Source organism: Chiloscyllium plagiosum, unplaced genomic scaffold (assembly GCF_037043375.1).
Source record: "Chiloscyllium plagiosum isolate Xiang-an unplaced genomic scaffold, Cpla_swu_hap1 HiC_scaffold_10, whole genome shotgun sequence".
NCBI lineage: Eukaryota > Metazoa > Chordata > Chondrichthyes > Orectolobiformes > Hemiscylliidae > Chiloscyllium > Chiloscyllium plagiosum.
In genome coordinates, this window is record NW_028270148.1 from 40,975,459 (window position 1) to 41,001,874 (window position 26,416).

A 26,416-nucleotide genomic window follows, 5' to 3' on the forward strand; every position below is an offset into this window, starting at 1 on the left:
CCTCCCCCTTTTCCCCTTCCCCCTATCCCTCCTCACCCTTGGCTTTCTGGTCTTCTTTTATCCCTCTGCCCCACCACCTTCCTCCTTCTCTCCTCAACCCCTTTCTCTACTCTCTACTCATCCTCTTCCCCCATCCTTATTCTTTCTCTTCTTGCCTAGCCCCCAGTTCACCCTTAATCCTCCTCCTCACCTTTCCACTTCTTGCACCATTGTCCTAAGCCCCTCATCCAATACCTCCTCCTATCCCCCTCGTCCCCATCGTCTTTTAACCAACTCTTCCTCAGTCTTGTCACCTGTCCCTTTCCCACTTTTCATCTTTCAAATTCCTCTCCCTCTTCCCCTCCCTTTCTTACTCTACATTTCTCCCCTCATCCCTCATCTTCTCAGCTATTTCTGTCTCCCTCAACTACTCCCCCAACTCATCTGCCCTTTTCCCCCATCAATTTCTTACCACCTCCCCTCCATCCATCCCTCTTTCCTCCTTTCCCTCTTCTCCTCTCCCCTCTTCCCCTTCTAATTCCACCTTCCTCAAATTGGATGACTTAGTAAGAACCCATCAGGTAATGAGGGGTATTAGCAGAGCGAGAGGGTTGGCTAACTAATAGAAGACAGAGTTGAGCTAAAGGGGGCATTTCCAGGATGGCAACCTGTAAGTTATGGAGTCACAAAGGGATCAGTGCTGAGAGCACAAATATTGACTGTATATTGACTTGAATGACAGGAGATAATGTACTATCTCAATGTTTATGAATGACCAAAATAAGCAGGAAGACAAATAGTGAGAATGACACAATGACAGTCCAGGGGAATATAGACAGATTAAAGGACTGGGCAAAAACTTGGCAGATGGAATATAATATGGGAAATGTGGGGTTATGCACTTTGAAAGAAAAAGTAGAAGAACTGAATATTATTTAAATCTAAAGTCGGAGCAGGAATAGGCTATTTGGACTTTTGAGTATGCTCTGCCATTCAATAAGGATATAGTTTAATTTCTATCTCGTTGCTATATTCCCACTTACTCCCCTTTAAAATAACATTAATATAAAAAAAAATCTTACTTTTTATTTAAAATAATTAGTTTCTTGTCTCTCAGAGCCATTTGTGGTAGAGAATTTCATACATTCACAATTTGAGTTTAAAAAAATCCCCATCGTGATCCGAAGAATGGAAAAGGCTGCAGAAAACTGCAGATCTGTGGGATTTTGCAGGAGTGGGGGTGGGGAGAGGATGGGGGGGTGCAGTCTTCTGTACATGAATCACAAAAGCCTAGCAACTAAGTCCTGCAGATAAGAAAGGCAAATGCAAAGTTCAAATTTCAAAGTGAGTGGACTACGAAAAGTATTCAAGACACTAATCAGACCATAAAAAGATGAGAAACCTTACTGAAACATTTAAGATTATTAGGGAGGTTCACAGGGAGATGCTGATAAGTTGTTTCCACGTGGTAGAGTTGAAGACCAGAAGGCATCATCTAAGAGCAAAAGGTCAGCCATTTAAAACAGAGATGAGGAGAAATTATTTCTCTCAAAGATCATGAACGTGTGGAATTCTATACCAAAGAGTGTTTTAATTGCTGGTTTGTTAAACATATTCAAGCCTGTGAGAGAGATATTTCTAATTACTAAGAGAATCAAGGGTTATGAGCATAAGATAGGAACATTGGAATTGAGGATGATCAGATCAAGCATTACCTCATTGAATGGCAGACTCCATGAGCCGAATGGCCTTATTATATTTCCACATCTTATGGTATCATCTCCTCCTCCTCTTCTCTTCTTCCTCCCCATCACCTGCTTCTTCCCTCCATTGATGTCCACTCTCCTCCCCTCCCCACCCTCCTGCTGGATCAGGTCTGATATCCTCAGATTAGAAATCACAGGATGCTTTGGCAATTCTCAGAAATCCAAGTGACTGAATGAAAGGTGCAGTGTGGCCTAATGTGGGAATCTTAGAGAAAGATGGATGCACATTGCCACTTGACATGCTTACTGCAGCATAGTTTATTGAAAGAACTAACATCGTCAACGACAGCATAGAGAGTCTAGAACATAGAACAGTACAGCATAGTACAAGCCCTTCAGTTCCTGACGTTATGCCGACTTTTTATCCTACTTTAAGATCAAACTAACCTACGTACCCTCCATTTTACTGGGTTAAAAATCACACAACACCTGGTTATAGTCCAACAGGTTTAATTAGAAGCACTAGCTATCGGAGCGCTGCTGCTTCATCAGGTGGCTGTGTTCGGAGCAGTGCTCCGAAAGCTAGTGCTTCTAATTAAACCTGTTGGACTATAACCTGGTGTTGTGTGATTTTTAATTTTGTACACCCCAGTCCAGCACCAGCATCTCCAAGTCATGACGACCTTAACTTTACTATCATCCATGTGCCTATGCAAGAATTGCTTAAATGTCCCCAAATGTCCCTATCTGACTCTACTACCACTGTTGGCAGTGCATTCCACGCACCTACCACTCTCCGAATGAAAAAACAACCTCTGACATCTCCCTTAAACTTCCTCCAATCACCTTAAAATTATGCCCCCTCATGATAGCCACTTCTGCCCTGGGAAAACGTCTCTGACTATTCACTCTATTTATGCCTCTCATCATCTTGTACACTTCTTTCAAGTCGCCTCTCACCCTTCTTCGCTCCAATGAGAAGAGCCTTAGCTCCCTCAACCTTTCTTCATAAGATATGCCCTCCAGTCCAGGCAGCATGCTGGTAAATCTTCTCTGCACCCTAAAGCTTCCACATCCTTCCTATAATGAGGGGACCAGAACTGAATACAATATTACGTGTGTGGTCTAACCAGGGCTCTATAGGGCTGCAGCATAATCTTGCAGCTCTGAAACTCAATCTTCCTGCTAATGAAACCAAACACACCATGCGCCTTCTTAACAACCCTATCAAAGTGGGTGACAACTTTGAGGGATCTATGGACATGGACCCCAAATCTCTCTGTTCCTCCAAACTGCCAAGAATCCTGCTGTTAACCCTGTATTCTGCATTCAAATTCGACCTTCCAAAATCACTTCATATTTTTCCAGGTTGAACTCCATCTGCCACTCATCAGTCCAGTTTTGCATCCTGTCAATGTCCCATTGCAACCTACAACAGCCGTCCACACTGTCCAGCACTCCATCAACCTTTGTGTCATCTGCAAACTTACTATTCCATCATTCTACTTCCTCATCCAAGTCATTTATAAAAATTACAAAGAGCAGAGGTCGCATAACAGATCCCTGTGGAACATCGCTGCTCACCAAGCTCCAGGCTGAATACTCTTCATTTCTACCACTTTCTATCTTCTATGGGCCAGCCAATACCATGTCCAGGCAGCCACATTTCCCTGTATCCCATGCCTCCTTACTTTCTGAATGAGTCTACCATGGGGAACCTTATCAAACGCTTTGCTGCAATCCATGTACACCACATCCACTGCTTCACCTTTATCAATGTGTTTTGTCACATAGTCATACAGTCATAGAGATGTAAGACCACAAGACCATAAGAAATAGGAATGGAAGTAAGGCCATTTGGCCCGCTGAGTCCACTCTGTCATTCAGTCATGGCTGATGGCAATTTCAACACCATTTATCCGCACTCTCCCCGTATCCCTTAATTCCTTGCGAGATTAAGAATTTATCAATCTCTACTCTGAAGACATTTAACATCCTGGCCTCCACAGCGCTCCATGGCAATGAATTCCCACCACTCTCTGCCTGAAGAAATACCTCCTCATTTCCATTTTAAATTGACCGCCTCTAATTCTGAGGCTGTGCCCACAGGTCTTAGTATACACGCCTGTTGGAAACAAATTCCAAGGGTCTATCCTTTCTAAGCCATGCATTACCTTATAAGTTTCTATTAGATTTGCCCTCAACCTTCCAAAATTCCAATGAATACAATCCCAGGATCCTCTGCCGTTCATCATATGTTAGGCCTATTATTCCATGGATCATCTGTGTGAATCTCTGCTGGACACGCTCCAGTGCTAATATGTCCTTCCTGAGGTGTGGGGCCCAAAACTGGACACAGTATTCCAATTGGGGCCTAACCATAAAGTCTCAGTAGCACATCACTGCTTTTACATTCCAACCCTCTTGAGATAAATGACAACATTACATTTGCTTCCTTAACCATGGACTCAACCTCCAAGTCAACATTTAGAGAATCCTAGACTAGCACCCCCAGATCCCTTTGTGCTTTGGCTGTATGAATTCTCTCACTGTTTAGAAAACAGTCTGTCCCTGTACTCTTTTTTCTGAAGTGCAAGATCTTGCATTTGCTCATATTGAATTTCATCAGTCATTTCCTGGACCACTCTCCTAAACTGTCTAAATCTTTCTGCCGCCTCCCCATCTCCTCAGAACTACCTGCCTGTCCACCTAACTTTGTATCATCGGCGAACTTCACCAGAATGCCCCCAGTCCCTTCATCCAGATCATCAATATATAAAATGAACAGCTGCAGCCCCAACACTGAACCCTGCGGGACACCACTTGTCACTAGCTACCATTCTGAAAAAGAACCTTTTATCCCAACTCTCTGCCTTCTGTCAGACAGCCAATTCTCAATCCATGCCAGTAGCTCACCTCAACCACCATGGGCCCTCATCTTATTCAGCAGCCTCCTATGAGGCACCTTATCAAAGGCCTTTTGGAAGCATAGGTAGATAACATCTACCAGGTTTCCTACTTGTTACCACTTCAAAGAATTCCAACAGGTTTGTCAGGCATGATCTCCCCTTACTAAATCCATGCTGACTTGTTCTAATCTGACCCTGCATTTCCAAGAATTTAAATATCTCATCCTTAACAATGGATTCTAGAATTTTACCCACAACCGAGGTTAGGGTAATCGGCCGATAATTTTCCATCTTTTGTCATGATCCTTTCTTGAACAAGGGGATTACTACAGTGATTTTCCAATCATCTGAGACTTTCCCTGACTCCAGTAATTTTTGAAAGATTACAACCAATGCCTCCGCTATTTCTTCAGCCACCTCCCTCAGAACTCTAGGATGTAGCCCATCGGGGTCAGGAGTTTTTTCAATTTTTAGACCTTTTAGCATTTCTAGCACTTTCCCCTTAGTAATGGCTACCATACTCAACTCTGCCCCTTGACTCTCCTTAATTGTTGGGATATTGCTCATGTCTTCCACTGTGAAGACTGACACAAAGTATTTATTAAGTTCTTCAACTATTTCCTTATCTCCCATCACTAGCCTTCCTGCATCAATTTCTAATTTTGCCTCTCGTTTGTTTCTTATGTATTGAAAGAAACTTTTACTGTCATTTCTAATATTACTGGCTAGCTTAGCTTCATATTTGATCCTCTCCTTCCTTATTTTACTCTTTGTTATCCTCTGTTTGTTTTTGTAGTCTTCCCAATCTTCTGATTTCCCAGTGCTCTTGGCCACTTTATAGGCTCTCTCTCTTTTTCTATGATACATTTCCTGACTTCCTTAGTCAGCCATGGCTGTCTAATCCTGCTACCCCCTCCCCCCTGACAATCTTTCTTTTCTTTGGGGTGAATCTCTGTACTGTGTCCTCAATTACACCCAGAAACTCCTGCCATTGTTCCTCTACTGTTTTCCTCACTAGGCTCTGCTTTCAGTCGATTTTCATCAGTTCCTCTCTCATGCCCCTGTAATTACCATTATTTAACTGTAACACCATTACATCCAATTTTGCCTTCTCTCTTTCAAACTGCAGACTGAACTCTACCATATTATGATCGCTGCCTCCTAAATGTTCCCTTACTTTAAGATCTTTTATAAAGTCTGGCTCATTACATAGCATAAAGTCCAAAATAGCCTGCTCCCTTGTGGGCTCCATCACAAGCTGTTCCAAAAAGTCATTCTGTAAGCATTCCAAGAATTCCATTATTGTTGGATCCACTGGTAACATTATTCACCCAGTCTATTTGCATATTGAAGTCCCCCATGATCACCATGACCTTGCCTTTCTGACATGCCCTACCTATTTCCTGGTACATCTTGTGCCCCTGGTCCTGCCACTGTTGGGAGGTCTGTACATAACTCCCATTATGGTTTTTTTGCCTTTGTAGTTCCTCACCTCCACCCGCACAGACTCCACGTCATCTGAACCTATGTCATTCAGTTCCATAGATTTAATTTCATTCTTAACTAACAAGGCAACCCCGCCCCTCTGCCCCCTCCCTGTCTTTTCGATAAGTTATAAATCCTTGGATGTTTAACTGCCAGTCCTGAACCCCCTGCAACCACGTCTCTGTGAAGCCTACCACATCATAATTATTCACGATTTCTGTGTACAGCATGGAAACAGACCCTTTGGTCCAACCCTTCCATGCCGACCAGGTATCCCAAACCAATCTAGTCCCAACTGCCAGCACCTGGCCCATATCCCTCCAAACCCTTTATATTCATATACCCATCCAGATGCCTTTTAAATGTTGCAATTGTACTAGCCTCCACCACTTCCTCTGGCAGCTCATTCCACACATGCAGCACCCTCTACGTGAAAACGTTGCCCCTTAGATCTCTTTTATATCTTTCCCCTCTCACCTTAAACCTATGCCCACGAGTTCTGGACCCCACCACCCCAGGGAAAAGACCTTGTCTATTTACCCTATCCATGCCCGTCATAACATTGTGAACATCTCAGGCTCCAACGCTCCAGGGAAAACTGCACTAGCCTATTCAACATCTCCCTATAGCTCAAATCCTCCAACCCTGGCAACATCCTTGTAAATCTTTTCTGAACTCTTTCAAGTTTCACAACATCCTTCCAATAGCCGCAACATGACCTCCCAACTCCTGTACTCAATACTCTGACCAATAAAGGAAAGCATACCAAGCGCCTCTTCACTATCCTATCTAGCTGCGACTCTACTTTCAAGGAGCTATGAACTTGCACTCCAAGGTCTCTTTGTTCAGCAACACTCCCTAGGACTTTACCATTAAGTGATTAAGTCCTACCAAGATTTGCTTTGCCAAAATGAAGCACCTCCCATTTATCTAAATTAAACTCCAACTGCCTCTCCTCAACCCATTTGCCCATCTGATCAAGATCTCATTGTAATCTGAGGTAACCTTCTTCTCTGTCCACTACGCCTTCAATTTTGGTGTCATCTGCAAACTTACTAACTATACCTCTTATGCTCACATCCAAATCATTTATATAAATGATGAAAAGTCATGGACCCAACACTGATCCTTGTGGCACTCCACTGGTCACAGGCCTCCAATCTGAAAAACAACCTTCCACCACCACACTCTGTCTTGTACCTTTGAGCCAGTTCTGTATCCAAATGGCTAGTTCTCCCTGTATTCCATGAAATCTAATCTTACTAACCAGTCTCCCATGGGGAACCTTGTTGAACACCTTACTGAAGTATATATAGATCATATCTACCACTCTGCAGTCATCAATCCTTTTTGTTACTTCTCCAAAATACTCAAACCTCAAAGAATTCAATAAGGCTTGTGAGGCATGATCTGCCCCTCACAAAGCCATGCTGACTATCTAACTATGGTTTTCCAAATAATCATAAATCCTGTATCTCAGAATCCTCTCCAATCATTTTCCCACCACCGACGTAAAACTGACTGGTCTATAATTCCCAGGATTATTCCTATTCCCCTTCTTGAACAAGGAAATAATGTTTGCCACCCTCCAATCATCAGGCACTACTCCATTGACAGGGGGGACACAAAGATCATCACCAGGGGCGCAGCAACCTCTTCTCTCTCTTCCTGTAGTAACCTGGGTATATCCCGTCTGGCCCAGGGGACTTTATATCCTTATGATTTTCAAAATTTTCAGCACATCCTCCTTCTTAACATCAACCTGTTCAAGCAAATCAGCCTGTTTCACTTTGTCTTCACAAACATCAAGGTCTCTCTCAGTAGTGAATACTTAAGCAATGTATTCATTAAGGACCTCCCTATCTCCTTCAACTCCAGGCACAAGTTCCCTCCACTGTACCTGATTGGCCCTATCCTCACTCTGGCCATCCTCTTGTTCCTCACATTGGTGTAGAATGCCTTAGGGTTTACTTAATCCTACCCACTAAAGCTTTTTCATGCCCCCTTCTAGCTCTCCTCAGTCCATTCTTTAGTTCCTTCCTGGCTACCTTCTAATCCTGTCTGATCCTTACCTCCTCAACCTTAAGTAAGCTTCATTATTCCTCTTGAGTAGATAGTCCACATCCCTTGTCACCCAAGGTTCCTTCACCCTACCATCCCTTCCTTGCCTCAGTGGGACAAACCTATCCAGCACTATCAGCAAGTGCTCCCTAAACAACCTCTACATTTCTGTTGTGCATTTCCCTGAGAGCATCTGTTCCCAATTTAGGCACCACAATTTTTACCTAATAGCATTGGAATTCCACCTCCCCTAACTAAATGCTTTCTCATACCATTTGCTCCTGTCCCTCTCCATGACTATAGTAAAGATCAGGGAGCTGCGATCACTATCACTGAAATGCTCTCCCACCGAGAGATCTGATACTTGGCTTGCTTTGTTGCCAAGCACCAAATCTTTACAGGACATGCCTAACAAAAACTGCTCTGTCCAAAGTATTTGAACTAAGGAATTTCCAATCAATATGAGGGAAGTTAGTCTCTCATGACAACAACCCTGTTACTTCTGCACCTTTCCAAAATTTGCCTCCCAATCTGCTCCTCTGTGTCTCTGTTGCCATTGGGGGCCCTGGAGAAAATTCCCAATAAAGTGACTGCTCCTTTCCTGTTTCTGACTTCCACCCATACTGACTCTATCGACGAACCCTCCTCAATGAACTCCCCTTCTGCATCTGTAATACTACCCATGATTAGCAATGCCACTCCCACTTTTTTTACCTCCCCCCACCCCCCATTCCTTTGAAATATCTGAACCCTGGAACATCCAACAACCATTTCCATCCGTGATGTTCAAGTATCTGTAATGGCCACAACATCACAGTTCCAAGTCGTGATCCATGCTCAAAGTTCATCACCTTATTCCTGATACTTTTTGTGTTAAAATAGACACACTTCAACCCATCACACTAACTGCAACTTTGTATTATCAACTGTATATCCCTCCTCACAGACACTCTGCAAGCTGTATCTGGCTGTTCATTACCTACTCCATCCTCAGATCCGTAGCTCCAGTTCCCACACACAGCACCAACATAAAAGCTACATATTTAGGTAACTATATATAGTTAAATTTTGCATTTCCTTCTTTCATTTTTGATTTAAGATGAGGTGAATTCAAACCCTCTGAATGACAAGAACTACAAGGAGCTGAAAATGACACTCATTGCCACACTCAAAAATATTACTCTAAAGTTTCAAAGTCAGAATTTACAAAGCTTAGAGTTTAAATATATATGTAAAATAACGTATAATGTTCATCACACATTATTAGAATGTTCACAATCTGTCACAATAAAATGGAGTAGAGAAATGTAGCAACCAGGAATTCGAAGGATCAAACAAAATCATTATTGTGTTGTGGGACTGTGCCTTAACTAAATGTAAACTGGCTGGTATCTTCTAGAAAGTGTGTTCATCTTACAGCAATAATGGACCTGATATCATCACATTCAATTATCTGTGATGGTTATTGATCTGCTCAAGAACAAAATATGATGGGTACATAGTTAGTGGACATTTAGGTTTATAGTGCAGATTTGGCCTTGAAATAAACAAGACAGAGGCCAATGTTTAATTCTGCCTAGAAGAATAAGTTGTAAGACCTTTAGACAGTGAGAAGAGTTATCAACATTGATTATACTGTATATTGGCAATAATAGCTGTTTTGTGTAAATGAAATCTGGCTTTGTTCTGAGTGCAACATTCTATGCTATGTTCTGATCCTAGTATTTATGAAAACAGTAGACAGAATGGTGCTCCCTTTGAATTAACAGAAGGTTGATTGAACAGCAAGCATACCAACATATGAATTAAGAGCTGGAATAGGCCATTCAGCTCTTCCAGGCTGCTCCACCATTCAAAAAGATCATGCATTCTGCAGCACCAAGTCAGTTTGCCTTAAAAGTAGAGCAATCTTTTGGAGTTTCAAAGGTCATTTGCTATTTTATAGTGTACACCCAGTTTTAGATTTGGATTACATGTCATGAGATTAAATTTATCCTGGAAAGTGTGGTGTTGGGTTCACATTTTCCGGCACAGGGACTGAAGGAAGTCTGAAACTTAGCAATGACTTAGTGTCTCATTAGCTCAGTAGTTTGTGGGAATATCTGTCAGTTGTAAATGAAAACCAGATATTTTACAAATTAAATATCAAATATTCTGAACAATTATAATCCCATAGAAAGCAATTTCTTTATTTCCCATTTGATGTCTGTGTTGGTACAAAATGATTTTATACATAGAACCTGATATTACATAAAACCATAAGCAATGGGAACAGAAGGCGGCTGTTCAACCCCTCCAGCCTGCTCCATCATTCAATCGGATTACGGCTGATTTGACATTAGTCAGCTCACTTTCTTGCCCTTTCCCTATAACCTTTGATACCCCCACTGACAGAATCATGTGAAAAAGATTTGCATAATTTACTCAACCGAGCGTTTTTCAACTTAAAGAAGTCTTTTCTCTTGATCTCAAACCGTTGAAGTTGCACAGAAAATGTCACCATTGATATAGTGATTATAAAATATATCGTTTTTGGTCCTTTAACCTTTACCGTGAGTCACTGTGCAACAATTGCACATTGCATTTGAACAGATTTGTGAGATCCGGCTACCAGCAGTGAAATCGATTAGTTTTGGACAGAAAGTGCAGAATAGTACACACGATTAATATCTAGAAATTCTTACTCATTTTATCAATAAAATTCTAAACAGTAGGCCCGTTATAGAATTAAGGTATTAGTACAGAGGGAAAAGAAACTGAAACACGTAGAAACACGTCGATTTCTCCCAGGGCGATATTTTGGAGAGTTTCAGTGGTCATTTCGTGTGCTTATTTAACAACACACGGGATGGTTTACGGCGGAATGGTCTTTCTCTAACACGCAGGAACGCAAACGATTACGTTGCTCGGTTTAAAATCGTTTCGCAATCCTTGAGAAGAACAATAAATTATTCCAGCTAAATATTACCGAGCAAAATGTAATAGGAGGCTTCCACTGGCTGTAATTGATTATTTTTTGGAGTAATAATAAAAACGACTGAAGATAGGACTCTGCACATTTTTTGGCAGTTTATTCCTTACTCTCTCAGAGATGGTGGGCCGAAGGGCCTGTTGTTCTACAGGGTTGATCTACGTTTTAAAGCGACTTGGGTGTGGAGTGCTGTGTTCCTACTGTGTGCACCCTATTGAAGTTTAGGGATTTATGCATTGCTATGGCATTTAGTCAATTAAAATGTAATGATTGCGTTTTTAGTCGAAGGTATTCACGCCAATACGTAAATGTATTGAAATCCCGGGTTGAAATGACGATTTTATGGTCTCGATTTTCAGTATGCTTTCTGAAACTTTTCAACAATCTTAGTCTGTATTAAAAACGTCAAATTAATTATTTCCAAATAAACAGTTTTCGACTAAAATACTTAAGCTACTTGTTTGCAGTGAGTAGGGCGTTGCTAGAGATTTCAACAGAAGTGTACAGTTTAAGGGTCTCAGGGGAATTCCAGAATACACATAAAAATAATATAACTATCCATTTACGTAAGCAGGTATTTTCTTTCAACTCCAGGACTGCTAAATATATTCTGAACTGCTTTATAAAGGAAGACAATAATTAACATATTATTGGGAAAATAGGCCCCACCAGCTAAGCCAAGCATTCATTGCCCATCCCTATTGCGCAGAGCACAGTTAAGATTCAATCACATTGCTGCAGATCTAGAATCACATGTAGACCCGACCAGCTAAGGGTGGCAGGTTTCCTTGCCTAAACGATATTAGAACCAGATGAGTTTTGCAATAATTGCAGTGACACCACAATTGCCATTAAGCCATTGTCTTTTTTTAATTGCAGATTTGTATTACAGTACATTCAAATTTCACCATCTGCTGTGGTGGTATTCAAATCATGTCCACAAAACGTTGCAAACCAACACAGAGACTGCTGAAGAAAGCCAGCAGGTCTGGCAGCATCTGTGGAGAGAAAAAAAACAGAGTTAAAGAGTCCAGTGACCCTTTGATTTAAAACATTAGTTCTATTTGTCTCTCCATAGATGCTGCTGGACCTGCTGAATTAACACATGGACACACAGAAAAAACATAGAAGATTGGAGCAGGAATAGGCCATTCAACCCCTCGAAATTTCTCTGCCATTCTATATGTTCATTGTTGAGCATCCAGCTCAATAGCCTGATCCTGCCCTCCACACACCAAGCCCCCCACCCCAATATCCCTTGATCCCTTTAGCCTCAAGAGCTATATCTCCCTCCTTCTTGAAAATTCATAATATACTGGCCTCAACCACTTTCTGTGATCGTGAATTCTATAGGCTCGCCACTGTTTTGGTGAAGAAATTTCTCCTTATCTGAATCCTAAAAGATTTATCATTCAACTTTAAGCTATGACGCCTGGTTCAGGACCCCCAACACCCCATCCCCCCCATCATCGGGAATGTCCTTCCTGCATCTATTCATATCCAGTCCTGTTACAATCTTATAGGTTTCTATGCGATCCCACCTTCCCCATTATTCTCCACTGAATGTAATCCTAACTGACTCAAATTCTCCTTGTATGTCAGTCCTGCCATCCCAGGAATCAATTTGATAAACCTTTGTTGCACTCCCTCTACAGCAAGAACATTCTTCCTCAGATAAGTAGACCAAAACTGCACACAATATTCTAGGTGTAGCCTCACCAGTGCCCTGTATTTTTGTACCAAGATATTCCTATTGCTGTACTTGACTCCTCTCGCTGTGAAGGCCAACTTACAGTTTGCCTTCTTTACTGACTCTTGCTCCTGCATACTTAGGTTCAGCGACTGATGCCCGAGGACACCCAGGTCTTAATAAATATTGCCTTTCACAATTTACAACTGTTCCAATAATAATCTGCCTTCCCATTTTTGCTACCAAAATGGATAACCTCATATGTATCCACATTTACTGCATCCACCGCACATTTGTCCACTCAGCTGGTCCAAATCACACTGCAACATCTTTTAATCTTCCTCACAGCTCATCTTTTGCAGCTTAGTGCTATCTGCAAATTGTGAGGTATATTTAATTCCCTCATCTAAATCATTAACATACATTGTGAACAGCTGGAGTCCTAGTACCAGTCGCTGCAGTACCCCACTAGCCATTCAGAACAAGACTCATTTATTCCGACTCTTTGTCTCCTGTCTGCTAACCAATTTTCCTTATCCTGAAAGATATTTTTTAGTTGCAATTTACCTTAGCTGAAAAGGAACACCTATAATTTGGCAATAACCTTAGCCAAAATTCACAACATTGATTTGGTTAGAGAGTTAGTTATTTACTATGTATTCCAAATGTTAACACAAGTGTTTTGTCAAACAGAATGGTTCATTGTGATGCTGAGAACAATATGTTGGAAGTATTTACACACAATCTGTGTACCACCGTGGGCGGCACGGTGGCACAGTGGTTAGCACTGCTGCCTCACAGCGCCAGAGACCCGGGTTCAATTCCCGACTCAGGCGACTGACTGTGGAGTTTGCACGTTCTCCCCGTGTCTGCGTGGGTTTCCTCCGGGTGCTCCAGTTTCCTCCCACAGTCCAAAGATGTGCAGGTCAGGTGAATTGGCCAGGCTAAATTGCCCATAGTGTTAGGTAAAAGGGATTAATGTAGGGGAATGGGTGGGTTGCGCTTCGGTGGGTCGGTGTGGACTTGTTGGGCCGAAGGGCCTGTTTCCGCACTGTAAGTAATCTAATCTAATTCCAAGTCTGAAGACCTAATGTAGTGTTGACCACAAAACTGGACTTTGCGTTGTGTAGGAGAATATTGCCAAGTGACCTTACTGTGGTGTCAAATATCATGCCATATCCTGTCATACTATGTTCCACACTTGAAAAAAACGTCAGTGAAGGATATGTCACCCTTAGTTGCCAAAGTTTCCATGATGGATTGTAAAAATGGATCTACAAAGAAGAACATAAATTTTGTAGCACAGGAACGTGCCATTTGGTTCAAATGAACAGAGCCGCTATTTTTAATTTATTTATGGCCTCATTCATTCTTCCCATCCTGCCATATCCTTCTATTCCCTCTCCCTCCTTTATCCATCAAGTTTGCCTTTAAATACAGAAGTATCTCAGTGACAGGTAGTTCTGCCTTCACATTCACAATGGGTTAAGAATCTCCTCAAATTCTTCATTTGATTGGTTTGAAGTTAGCTTATATTTATGCTATCCTGTTCTGTGGTCACCTACAGGTCTAAGTATTTCTCCACATGTACCCTATTATCTCTCTCAAATGTTAAAGGTTCCAAACATATCAACTACCAGTTTTATCTTTTCCAGATGAAAGGCCCAAAGACCTGTTAATATTTCCTTATAGTTACAGCATCCCAATTCTGCTAACAACCTTGGAACATATTCTGCCATTTCCTGGTGGTTTGATTTATATTTATTGTGATATATAATGCAGAACTGCAAACACTGCTCTCAGTGGTACTTAACCAGGTTTGGAATAGGTGTCATATTACCTTCCCCGTTGTCACGTTCTAATTAGCCCCAGTACTTTGTACACTTAAAAGGCTTCTTTGGGAGGCTCTTGTCGCGCAGAAGTAGTGCCCCTACCACTGGACAGAGACAATCACCTGATCCAGAACTGTCTGATAACATCGCTAAACAAGTTGGTTAGAAAAATAGGTTGAAAAATACGTTACTTGTAGTGGGATAGGATGACCTTGACATTGCATTCTGCTCCATGATTTGGAGATGCCGGTGTTGGACTGTGATGTACAAAGTTAAAAATCACACAACACCAGGTTATAGTCCAACAGGTTTAATTAGAAGTACGAGCTTTCAGAGCGCTGCTCCTTCATCAGGTGGCTGTGCAGAAGGAGCAGGGCTCCGAAAGCTAGTACTTCCAAATAAACTGTTGGACTATAACCTGGTGTTGTGTGATTTTTAATTGTATTCTGCTCCACGTGAACTGTATCGTGTAATTTGTTGGAATAAAACACAATCACAAACACCGGGGTTTTGAAGTGCTGACGGTGAGAATCATTAATAACTTTCTTTCTTGTGAGGCACTTCTTTTAATATTGTAAAACTTCCGCGTTCCATTTAAAGTTTAAAAAGTCCCACATGTCCATAGAGAAATTGAGAAGTAATACGTGGACATTCTAAAGATAAATTTTAGTTTACACAAATTACTCAGACATACGTTCACACATTTTCCAGTGTGATCTAACCACACATCCTAACAATTGGCTGGCACCACGTTCATCGTTTTCAAAACAAAAATCTTGGCAGGATCAAATTGGAACAGCAGGTCCATTTAACAGCGCATTGGCCCTTCCTTATAAACAGGATGTCGCTGTATGGGCACGAATATATGTTGCAGGGGAAAAAACCGTCAAAGGATTAATTTGACGTCGGATGTAGCAGGAAATACCCAAAGGATCGGCGAACTTTGACCCAGAAATCATGATGTACGGCGGGCTGTGTTCACTCGGGCAGCGATGTTCCTCTGAGCAGGTTATTTACTAATGACGCAGCACTTCAATGAACACACTCAGTACAAACGGAAAAGGGGCAGTGACTACTTCATCTCTTAATTACGTTTACCCGAAGCGCGGATCTCTCTGCGGGGATTACCTTCTGGTCTATTTACTCAACACCGAGGTTTTAATGAGAAACAAAAACAGAAGTTGCTGGAAAAGCTCAGAAGATCTGGCAGCATCTGTGAAGAGAAATCGGAGTTTTAATGAGAACCCCCTCTTATATACTATTAAATGGTAGACAATGAAAGACGGGAAAAATCATTTAACTCCCTCATATATCCATTCAATCACCAAAACAAAAGAGTCGATCTGGAGATAAATGCGATCTTTGACTCCCTACGGTGTAGTAAACAGGCCATTGGACTCTACAAGTCCACACCGATTCTCGGAAGAGAATCCCACCCAGACTCACCCCCCTCTCCCCCACACTCTATAACTCTGTATTCCCAATGGCTAATCCACCTAACCTACACATCCCTGGATACTATGGGTAATTTAGCATGGCAAATCCACCTAACTTGCCCATCTTTGGACTGTGGGAGGAAACGGGAGCACTCGAAGACCCACACTGACACGGGGAGAATGTGCAAACTCCACACAGACAGTCGCCCGAGGATGGAATTGAACTCAGGTCCCTGGCGCTGTGAGTCAGCTAATTACTGAGTAACTGTGTCGATCTTATAATTTAAAAAATCTTTTCCATACTTGACTAGAGGATGGATTACTGTAAAATTACGAATTGAACAAGTCTAGGAAAGAATGTCTATTGAAGCTTGACTTGTGATAGCAACAGATAATGCTTCTGGAAATGGGAATGAAGAGATTGATCTCAGACTATCTGATACTTCTAGACGTTCCCCCTGCTGCTCAACGACCCTACACAATATTGTAAATTATCCTGATGGTTGTTCACACATTACGGAATAGGACTGAAATGATGACTATCACGGATACACGAGTATTTCAAAATATCCCCATTCTGTTGGCAATGAATGAGCATGTAAATGACCGTCTATGCTAATGCACTATTTTATTTTATAAACCAACCTTGTACTAATGAATATCGATATTATACATGTAACGTTGGCTAGTGGGTGAATACATGCTTTAACAGCATGTAGCAACAATATGGCATTTTCAACATGTGAAAGGCATTTTGGTGTGCTAGCTGCTTCATTCCTCCCATTTACATTTTCAATGTCTTAAACTGTACCACAAATAAAGTCTGCATAGGCCCCTTTAACATTGAAGCAGCTGTGAAATTATAACCACCAAGAAGTCTAGATCTTGTGTTGCAAATATTATTTTCGCATTAAATAATAAATAAGGAAAGGCTTCTCTCTGGTCGCCGTCCTTTCCTTAAACTTTAATTTCATGTTTTGATGTATTTTTTAATCCAAATCAATTCAAAGAAACAAAGAAGAGCAGCTTTCAGAAAGTCCCGAGTGTGGGAGAAATGTTGTGGTGTACAGATGGTAAGAAATGTATTGTTTTTATGATCAAGCTGTTAGGCTTAACTGAATATGTAACGACAGAAGCGGGGGTTGGACACCGCTGTAACCACTTGTGCGAATATAAGGAGTGACCAATATATTCTATATTCGTTGTACAGTGTAGAATAAACCAAACCTTCGGCAAAATTCCCTTGTACAAAAAAAACTGCCCCTTCGATTTTGGAAAACGCTGTGCGGACAAATTTCTAATATATTTACATTGTGTTATCTATTGATCTGTTACAATTTTTTAAAAAAAACGTCAGGCATAAGTGAATTTCACCGTCACGAAAAGTGTCTGACTGCTATTGTGTTCATGTTTTCAAATACTGGCGGTGAGATTTGTTTGGTGTAATTTTCGTCCTTTGGGAATGAACTAACTTCATGGTTCAGTCGATTCAAAACAGTTACAATTCGTCAGTATTTCGAAATCTCATTGGGCCACCTATAAGTATCCAGGGAACAGGAGAATCGACGTTTCGGGCACAAGCCCTTCTTCAGGAATTCCTGAAGAAGGGCTTATGCCCGAAACGTCGATTCTCCTGTTCCCTGGATGCTGCCTGACCTGCTGCGCTTTTCCAGCAACACATTTCCAGCTCTGATCTCCAGCATCTGCAGACCTCACTTTCTCCACCTATAAGTATGGCCTGCGATCCTTCCATTAAAATGGAACAGTGGCCCTTCATCTCTTGATTTTATTTGGCAAGATAGAGGTTTCATGCCAATTATACTGTTTGGATCTATTTGTTTAGTTGTTAAACTTCCATGAAGTGAATCACATTTTCCCTGTGAATTGCTCCACAACCGCCTGATGAAGGAGCTGCGCTCCCCAAGCTAGTGCTTCCCAAATAAACCTGTTGGACCACAACCCGGTGTTGTTTGATTTTTAACTTTATCCATGTGAATTGTTATCAGTAAGTACGGAGCACAAGTAAAATTGTGATAGTAGCTGTGTTGAACGTGACCTGTTCCTTCACACTTCATTGGGATTTGTTCTTCAGACTATTGGTTTTGATGATAAACTTTTTAAGAATCAGGATATTCACTTGGCTTGAAGGAAGCACCACGCAGGAAGCCACCGACCTCTGCTGTTCTGGAACTACAATCAAATACCCTACAATCAAACTCCGTTTAGGCACTATAATCCGAGGTGATGTCCAGATGATTTTACATCTTCGTTAAATGAACGAACGCTGGATATCTGACACACGCGCAGGCAGGTGGGACTAGTTTAGTTTGGGATTATGTTTGACATGGACTGGTTGAACCGAAGGGTCTGTTTCCATGCTGAATGACTCGATGACTGAAACATCACCTCGTAATCTCACAATCTGTTCAGCACATTGTTCTGCCACTTGCATGACTAGTAATAACGTTTTTGGATTTTAGCCAATACCTTGCACTCCAAGAAAAATGCAATTGACTATTGTACTGACTTTAACAGAAAGTAATTTTGTTAATCTCAAAACGCTTTGCAGTTGAACGAGGTTCGAGATTCTATTTTCGACCACGAATTTCATCTTGTCCGATATTGCTTAGATTTATTGTCAAAGTGTATTTACATGTGTGAAATTATGTATATTAAAATATTGGTACACTCACTACATTTCAAAACGTTTAATTGGTTCCTTCGGACTGTACTGGGGCCGTAAAATGCATTGTATATCTTCTGTATTATGATTTCACATGCTTCTGCCTGGTTTAATAACTACAGTTAGGTGATGTGTAAAGCCGACCAACTTTATTACTGGAACTTAACACCAATGGCTCTGAAGTATGAATGTAAGCTTACAGGAACCCAAAGAGAATTGTAAAGGACGGCGTAAAGTGGGAACACAGGAATAAGTTTGAAAGCGGGAGAGGGAGTGACCAAAATGTGTATTCTGATACTACAAGTTTTCTTTAATTCAAAGACTTACTTTATTCATAAATTATCTGTAAGTAAATACAACAGGTACAAACCAAGTCTACACAGACTTTGCAGAAATGTTGACATTCCTCATTACAGCTTCAATCCAGTTGCAACAAAAAAAGACATTTTTTAACCATGAAAGGAAACTATCTACATCCCCATTAAGGCAATGAGGGGATCCCAAAATGTAACAGGCCCTCATTACACTTTGGCGCAAACTGCAAGTGCTGTGAGGTAACGGCAGGCCAGAGCACTCAGTAGGAAGCAAATTTCAGTCAGAGCCCAGGTGTCAAAGCGGTCATTCACTGGATAGTCAGAAGATTGGAAAGAAGATTAAATGAAACACAAAGAACGACTAAAAGATTAATAAGAAGGAAAAAGAAATAGAGTATCAGGAAAAGCTAACCAGAAATATTTTAAAAAAGTTTGTAAGAGTGTCTGCAGAGACTAAAAAAATGAACAAATTGAGCATGGGTCCTTCAGAAAGTGAGCCTGGGGAATTAAGAATGGAAAATAAGCAGATGACAGATGAATTAATTAGATGTTTTGCGTCAGCCATAAGAGTATAAGACCATAAGATACTGGAGCAGAATTAGCCCATGGCTGACATGTTTCTCAACTCCATTCTCCTACCTTCTCTTTTGATCCCCTTACAATCAAGAACCCATGTATCTTTTTCTTACATACACACAAAGACTTGGCCTCCACAGTCTTCTGTGGCAATGGTTCCACAGATTCACTACCGTTTGTTTCCTCCTCAGCTCAGTTCTAAAGGGTCATTCCTGCACTCTGCGGTTGGGTCCTGGTCTCTCTTACTCTTGGAAACATCTTCTCCACAACCACTCTATTCAAGTCTCTCAGTTTTATATGAACAGTTTGTATCCCCCTCACAACCTGCCTTTTCACCTACTTTTGTGGTGTCTGCAAATTTGGCCACAGTACATTTATTTCTTTCCTCAAAGTCATTCATATATATTATAAACAATTGCTGGCCCAACATTGATCCTTGTGAACCCTCACTGGTCACCAACCTGAAACAGATTTTATTTGCACTCACTGTTTCCTGCCCATGAGCCAACCTTCTATCCATGCCAATATACTACTTCCAACAAGATGGGTCTTATCTTTTGTGAGGTACCTTGTTGAACACCTTCTAGAACTCCAAAAACAATACATCTACTGGTTTCCCTCTATCCACTCTGGTTGAGATTTCCTTGAAAAACTCTGATAAATTATTCAGACATGATTTCCCTTTCATGAACCCATTCTGATTCTGCTTGATTATATTATGATATTCCAAATGTTCTGCAATTACTTCTTTAATAATTGATTTCAATACTTTTCCAACAGTACATGTCAGGCCACTCAGCCTATTGTTACCCTCTTTTTGCCTCCCTTCACTTTTGAATAGGCAGTTAATAGTCATTAACAGTTTTCCAATCCTCAGGTATTTCTCCAGAATCCAACAATTTTTGGAAAATTACAACATCAGGATTCTAGGAGACAAACCAGCAGATCCAGGGGACTTACCTGCCTTTCGCCCCATTAGTTTGTCTAGTGTTTGTGACGGTATTCAATTCCTTCCCTATATTCTTTAGCATTATTAGGATGTTTGAAGTATTTAGCACTGTTTAAAAACTAATGAAAAAATATTTTAACTCCTCTGCCATTTCATTGTTCCCAAAACCTTCTCCCCAGATACATATTTTTAAGGGGCCTATGTTTGCTTTGACCTCTCTCTTCAATTTTGTAAACTTAACTAAGCTCTTGTTGTCAGTTTGTTTTTGTAGATTATTTTCTCAGACTTTATTATCTTTTTTGCCCTCCTTTGCTGGATTCTGAATTTATCCCAGTCTTCAGTGCTATCTCTGGCTTTGGCCTCCATATACGCTTTTTCTTTCAACTTAATATCTCCTTAACACCCTTGGTTAGCCATGGGTTGGTTTATCCCTCTCTTCCTCCTTACTGACGATATATTTTTGGTAAGAGTCATGAATTTCCTCCTTACATGCCTGCCACTGCTTGCTTATTGTGACTATCTTAAACTAAACAGTTGGCCATATGGGACAGAGATGAGAATACTTTCCTCGTAAAAAATCATGAGTCTTTGAAACTTTCTTCATCGAAAGGCAATGCAAGTAGAATTCAAGCACAGTGATGAACTGTTATTGGGATGGGGAGGAATTTGGAGTCATCAGAAAAACAGAGCAGACTTGATGGACTGTGTGACCTCCTTCTGTTCCTAATCCAAATGTTCATATGGCAAACATCTTGTTGCAAGTGAACAGGCATTGTTAGTGAATAGTAATGAACAGAAAAAGGATTTGCATTTATTTTGTAATTTACACAATCACTCAAATATGCTGCAGAAGGGATAGGAAGGACACCTTTTTAATACTTTCATAAGGCAACACACACCACCACATATACATTAAAACACACGTGAAAGCTCTGGAAGCAATGCGTTATTTACTCTTGTATTGCATTAGTCGCCTTGAATGATGTAATCATGTTTTTATTTCTTTCCTATTAAGGAATATAAACTGGTTGCAGTGAAGTCCTGTGTACTAGATTTGTCTCATGGATGAATGTTGAAAAAGACATTGGTATCCTGACAGAAGAAATGCACTTGGCCACTTATCATTACTACAATTTAAAAAAAAACACAGGAAAGATGGTAGAGAAGATGAGTTGTCACAGCTGTGACATGTGGGATCTGGTGGACACAGGGAGGAATAGAAATTATGAGGTCCAGAGCAACTCTTAGTCCTAAACTAGGCTCTGGCCCTGACTCAAGTACAGCAAGTCCCTTAAAGCTGTGGGCCCTGGTTATTGGGTCCTGATGTACCCTCCTGTCTTCAGCCTTGGATGAACATGAGTATGATACACTATATCATATCACTAGTAACTGCCGGATGCTCAAGGAATGTTGGCTCAGAGTTGATGAATTGGTGTCCAATCTTTGAATACTGCAAAGCATCAGGGAGGGGAAAAGTTATCTGAACACTTTGTTCCAGGAGGCAACGAAAATCCGAAGACTGGGTACAACTGACTTGATCCATGACCTGACAGGATGGCGTAATGGTAAGTAAGTTAGATATGGGAAGCTCGAGGATAGCAATGGAAGAGAAGACACTGCAATTGTTCGCAAGTTTAAGATTCTAGCAGCTCATGTGGGTTAGAGTAGAAACTGCAAGCACATGGTCAAACTGATTACAACACTGTGGAGCAGGGAGCCATTCAAGTGAGGGGAATAAGAAGGAATGCAATTGCAGTAGCAGACTATTATTAGGGGGATGCACTCTACTCTCAGCAGCAGAGAATATATATTCCAAACGGTGTTGCCAGTCCATTTCCATGTTTCAGGATGCTTTTCTGGGTTAGCACTGTTGCCTCACAAGGCCAGGGACCTGGGTTTGATTTCTGCCTCGGGCCATTGTCTGTGTGGAGTTTGCACATTCTCCCTGTGTCTGCGTGGGTTTTCTCCGGGTGCTCCCGTTTCCTCCCAGGTAGGGTTCAGAAAAGATTTACAAGGATGTTGCCAGGGTTGGAGGATCTGAGCTACAGAGAGAGGCTGAACAGGCTGGGGCTGTTTTCCCTGGAGCATCGGAGGCTGAGGGGTGACCTCAGGTTTACAAAATTATGAGAGGCATGGATAGAGTAAATAGGCAAAGTCTTTTCCCTGGGGTCGGGTAGTCCAGAACTAGAGGGCATAGGTTTAGGGTGAGAGGGGAAAGATACAAAAGAGACCTAAGGGGTAACTTTTTCACGCAAAGGGTGGTATTCTTTGGAGTCTATAAGGATGAGAAGTGATCTCATTGAAACAATCAGTATTATAAAGGGCTTGACAGGATAGATATTGAGACTTTGTTGTCCTCGACTGAAAATCTAGTACAAGAGGTTGCGGTTTCTGGATCAGGGGCCAACATTGAGGACTGAGATAAGGAGAAATTTCTTAATTCGAAGGCTTGGAATTCATTGGAATTGTTATGGACAAAGATGAGGTAGAATTGAAACACTTGTTACCTTCCCTGACTTTTGTAATAAGTGTGTTTTCTGAAAAGGAAGGTTTGTGCATGTCTACCCAGTAAGAATATGGTTAAATTAATCAATAAAGAAAGCTATTTATTTGCACCATCACCCTGTATATTTATATGCATACAAGTTAGGACTAGAAGCAAACCATTCAATCCCTTGAGCCTGATCTGCCACTCAATAAGGTCACGGCTGATCTGTTTTTGTTTTGCATTCCACATCTTACAAACACCCAATAACCTTTGATTCTTATGCCTAACAAGAATCTATCTATCCCCATTTTAAAACTATTCAATGACTTGGATGTGAATATAGGAGGCATGGTTACTAAGATTGCAGATGACACCAAAATGGATGGTGGAGTGGACAGTGAAGAAGATTATCTCAGAGTACATTGATATTGATCAGATGGGTCAATGGGCTGAGGAGTGGCAGTTGGAGTTTAATTTAGATGAATGTGAGGTGTTGTTAAGGCAACCAGGGCAGGACTTATATGCTTATTGGTAAAGCCATAGAAAGGGTTTTCGAACAAAGAGACCGAGGGTTGCAGTTGCATTGTTACTTGAAAGTGGAGTCGCAGGTGTCAAGGTTTGTGAAAAAGGCATTTGGCATGCTTGCCTTCATTGGACAGAACACTGACTACAGAAATTAGGATGTCATGTTGCAGCTGTCCATGACTTTGCTGAGGAATACTATGTATAATTCTGGTCACTGGTCAACAGGAAAAATGTTATTAAACTTGAGAGGGTGCAGAAATGATTTACAAGGATGTTTTTGGAACTGGAAAGTTTGAGTTATAGGGAGAGGCTGAATAGACTGGGACATTTTTCCTTGGAGCGTTGCAGGCTGAGGGATGACCTAATAGAGGTTTATAAAATCGTGAAGGGCATAGATAGAGTGAATAACCTAGGTCATTTTCCTAGGATGGGGGAGTCCAAAACTGGAGTGCATAGGTTTAAAGTAAGAGGGGAAAGATTTAAAAAGGATCTGAGGGGTAACTTTTTCATGTAGGGAGTGGTGTGTGTATGGAACGAGCTGCCAGAGGAAGTGGTGGAGGTGGTACAATAACATAATTGAAATATATCTGGATGAGTATATGAATAGGAAGGGTTTAGAGGGTTATGGGGCCAAATGTTGGCAAATGGGACAAGAGTAATTTCGAACATCAGATCAGTGTGGACAAGTTGGACCAAAGAGGTTGTTTCTGTGTTGTATAACTCTATGACACTATGATTTCATCTCCACTACCTTCTGAAGCAGAGTATTCCAAAGTCAAAAACATTCACCTCTTCTCTAACCTCAAAGGATGACCACTAATTTTAAAAGTGTCCCCTAATTTGGACTCACTCACAAAAGGAAACATTATTGCAAGGTTTGTGAAGGTTTGTAGCTCAGGTTGAGGTTTAGGGTGTAAGTTTGCTCGCTGAGCTGTAGGTTTGATATCCAGACGTTTCATTACCTGGCTAGGTAACATCATCAGTGGCGACCTCCAAGTGAAGCAAAGCTGTTGTCTCCTGCTTTCTATTTATATGTTTGTCCTGGATGGGGTTCCTGGGGTTTGTGGTGATGTCATTTCCTGTTCATTTTCTGAGGGGTTGATATGTGGATCTATGTGCTTGATTATGGCGTTGTGGTTGGAGTGCCAGGCCTCTAGGAATTCTCTGGCATGTCTTTGCTTAGCCTGTCCCAGGATAGATGTGTTGTCCCAGTCGAATTGGTGGTTTCTTTCATCCGTGTTTAGGGCAACGAGGGAGAGAGGGTCGTGTCTTTTTGTGGCTAGCTGGTATTCGTGTATCCTGGTGGCTAACTTTCTTCCTGTTTGTCCTGCATAGTGTTTGTGGCAGTCCTTGCATGAAATTTTGTAGATGACGTTGGTTTTGTCCATGGGTTGTACTGGGTCTTTTAAGTTTGTTAGCTTTTGTTTGAGAGTGTTGGTGGGTTTGTGTGCTACTAGGATCTATCAACCCCTCAAAAAACAAACAGGAAATGACATCACCACAAACCCCAGGAATTTCATGCAGGATAAACATATAAATAGAAAGCAGGAGATAACAGCTTTGCTTCACTTGGAGGTCGCCACTGATGATGTTACCTAGCCAGGTAATGAAACATCTGGATATCAAACCTACAGCTCAGCGAGCAAACCTACACCCTAAGGAAACATTATTTCCACATCCATCTTATCAAGATTATTCAGGATTCATATATACTTCAATAAAATTAATCGTTCCTCTTCAAAATTCCAGTGCAAACAAATTCAGCCTTTCCAAAATTCCCTTACAAGGAAATCCCTTTATTTCATTTCCCTGGGGTAGGGGAGTCCAGAACTAGAGGGCATAGGTTTAGGGTGAGAGGGGAAAGATATAAAAGGGACCTGAGGGGCAACCTTTTCACCCAGAGAGTAGTGTATGGAATGAGTTGCCAGAGAAAGTAGTGGAGGCTGGTACAATTACAACATTTAAGAGACAACTGGATGGGTATATTAATAGGGAGGGTTTAGAAGGATATGGGCTAAGTGCTGGCAAATGGGACTAGATTGGGTTGGGACATCTGGTCGGCCTGGATGAGTTAGACCGATGGGTTTGTTCCTGTACTGTACATGTCTATGACGCTATAAATATTCTGTGTGGCGCCTCTTTTGTCCTTGACATTGCCTTTCTGATAGCCTGCGTTAATATCACATTTTCTCAAATGATGTTTGAAGGAGAGTTAATGGGCTACTGCTAGCTTTTTTTGCAGCTCATAAAACTAACATTGTAACCTCTTCCAACAAAACCCACAAGGTTTGTGGTCTTGGTATAACTATACTTAGCTGCTGGCTTGTAGTAAAACATTTTCTGACAGACTAGTTCATAAGTCTGAAATTCAAATTGTGGATAAACCTAAATTTAAATTTCTTTAAGTTAAATGCATATGCTATTCCATGCCAAAAATAACAATTTCAAAGTAGGGAGAAACAAAATAGAAACTTAGTTCCACTATTTTTGTGTAGCTAACTATTTTGTTAATCATGCCATCATTATCTTATGAAATGAAATTTAATTTGGAAATTCTTCCACCTCCCACCTTAATCAATGTTTCGGTCTGTGAGTTACTCATTGAGCACTGGAGATTGTTCCATATCTTCCCTAAGCAGCCATTTTATAGTTGTGTACCTAAGTGACCATTGTCGCTTTTAAAATTTATAGACCTAACAGATGCATTGTACTTCAGGATAAAATTAATTATATGTGATGCACTTTGAATTGTTTGAGGGATGTCATGAGGTATCGCATAAATATAAATCTATTCCCTTTACAATTTTCCCAA

General features: G+C 41.1%; 1 long non-coding RNA gene across 1 annotated transcript in view; it reads right to left on the reverse strand.

Moving 5' to 3' along the window:
* Nucleotides 1-11,956: 11,956 nt before the first annotated feature.
* Nucleotides 11,957-26,416, reverse strand: part of LOC122552775 (uncharacterized) — a 96,476-nt gene continuing 82,016 nt past the window's right edge. The window contains exon 3 of the long non-coding RNA XR_006312491.2: nt 11,957-12,109. This is a non-coding gene — a long non-coding RNA (uncharacterized LOC122552775). The remainder of the gene's footprint in view (nt 12,110-26,416) is intronic.